A 2,651-nucleotide genomic window follows, 5' to 3' on the forward strand; every position below is an offset into this window, starting at 1 on the left:
GGACCCATATTCGGAGCTAGAGCTTGACATTCCTGGAGGTGACGACGAGCGCTTTCTCGGAGAGGCCAACCATCGTATCATCCTATGGAAAAAGGATTGCATCATCTTTCGAAGGCCACCGACACCGCATCAGCCGACTCCTCGTCGAAGTCCACCACCGAGTCAGCAGTCTCCCGCTCCTGCAAGTCCACCAAGTCCGGCAAAGTGTCAGGACACTCCTCCTCCAAGTCCGGCAAAGTGTTAGGCCACTCCTCCTCCTCCATGTCCGCCACAGCGTCAGACGTCCACTCCTCCTCCAAGTCCGGCACAACCTCAGGCCACTCCTCCTCCAAGTCCGGCATAGCTTCAGGCGGCCACTCCTCCTCGTCCAACTCAGCCCCGTCAGCCGTCTCCGCCGCCTCAGCAATCGTAGAAGAGACACCCCGCAGCTATGGTGCGTAGCGGTACGAGTCGAGGTAGTACAGGAAGTACAGGTGGATGCAAGCGATATAAATATGGTCCAAGCCTCACGCCTCTTCCACAGAGGGCTTATGACAGGTCCGAGGAGGAAATCGCAACCATATTGAAGGCCGAGGTGGAAGCCCATTTTGCACCGAAACCGCCACCGCCGCCAAGGGAGAAAGTGCCTGAGGAAACGATTGACCACTTCATTCGTATGGCTCAACCACCAGCTCCCAAGCCTGTTGACACAGACTATGAGTGCCACATCAGGAAGTTAAATCGAGCACGTCTACGTAAGGAGGCGAGCTCGGGATCGAGCAAACAAGAAGCAACTGTCAAAAAATGCGGGAAAACCATTCCCCAGCTGGGAGAACAGGCGGCGCAATCGATCCCCTTGCTTGTTGTGCCAACAACATGTGACAGTATGCGCGCCCAATATTATTGTGGGCAAACAGTTTACGTTCCTGAGGTGGGCAATGTGGTAATAAAGGAGGACCATATAATGCAGGCTGAAGTTCTCAAAATCACTGTTGGACAACTCCTCGAGATCAAGCCCATGCCTGTGCTTAGAGAGGATGAAATAAAACGGAAATATGTCCGGGGCCAACCTTTGGTCGAGCCAGACAAGGTCAAGAACCTCCCAACGAGAATGTATGAATTGCATCAATGGTACATGAACATTACCAAGATTTCAGATCGATTGTCCCTCATGGTGAATGTCAAGGAGGATCATTACTTCCACGAGAAAGCTTTGTCCGTTGAGTATTCTGAACTGTTTCAGTCATACAATCAAGACGCACTCGACAAATCTATCGTCAGTTGCTATTGTCTGTAAGTGATTTCTTTCTGTAATTTAAGTCTCAAGCTAGCTGTAGTGATCCTTTTGATCGTCAATCATTACCTGTAATTATCCTCACTATATTCTTTTCTGTGGTATTATGCAGGATGAAGATGTATGAAATGAGAAAAGCTGGACGCTATGGCATTGGGTTCATTGACCCAAACACCGTTAATGAATACACATGGCGGATAAATCGACATCATCGAAAGGACGTAGAGGACAACATGCTAGAGTTCTTGAAGCGCCTCAAATACAATGAAGATATACTACTTCCTTACAACTTCCAGTGAGTCACACTGTCTTGTACTACAAATTCTCTGTTTTTGCCTACTAGCTAGCTACATGTTTTTGCTTACATATGCCCGCTTAATTAAGACATGCAAACGTGTGTGCATGCAGATTTCACTGGGTCTTGTGTATCATTAAAGTTGACGACGGAACAGTTGAAATACTGGACTCACTACTCAAAGTTAAAACTGACTATAACATCTTGTTTGGGATAGTCAACAGGTAATTTCAATCATTATTAACTATATATCTCGGCCTATTTAGTTCGTCATTTCATGACATGAACTATTTAATAACCCCTTTATTCATTTTCTTTGTCGGCGGGCAGGGCTTGGGCAAGGTTCATCAGCGTCACGGATGGCGAATGGAAAAAAAAGCTTCAATGGTTTCGACCCAAGGTAAGTAATTAAGTAGTACTAGCTAGCTAGCTAGCTGCCATCTCTTTAATTATCATGCTTGATTAATTATTATATGATAAAATTCCATTCTCGTAAAGGCCCTGAAGCAGGCGCAGGGGACTGATCTGTGTGCATTCTACGTTTACGAGAACATTCGCATGATGGCGTCCTAAAGGAGCAGATCTCAAAGACAGGAATGGGTACGCTTGTCAGAACACTATTCACAATTTTTACACCATTATCGATATCTAGTCACACAACTAATACACATGCATATTGATCTCCTTCTTAACAGTTCAGAGAGGTGCGGGAGAAGCTCCTAGAAACGGAGCGCGTAGAAACACTTCAAGAGGAAATAGCGGGATTTTTACTCGACCAGGTCATAAATCCGAAGGGAGAATACTATTACCCGCTACCGCCCCCATGAAAACCACTTCCAATTGTCATCGTCCTCCGAAGGCACCAATTAGGCTAATGCCACTGGCTCCGAAGGCAACATGCATATGTAGGAGAAATTGTATATAGCTAGCTATACATTTGTGTATGTGTGAATTAATTAATATGGTGGTTTGTGAGACATTGATGATATATATATGCATGATTGGTTCTACTAGAAATTCTATTTATATATATATATATATATATATATATATATATATATATATATATATATATATATATAT

This window comes from Triticum dicoccoides, chromosome 2B (genome assembly GCF_002162155.2).
Source record: "Triticum dicoccoides isolate Atlit2015 ecotype Zavitan chromosome 2B, WEW_v2.0, whole genome shotgun sequence".
NCBI lineage: Eukaryota > Viridiplantae > Streptophyta > Magnoliopsida > Poales > Poaceae > Triticum > Triticum dicoccoides.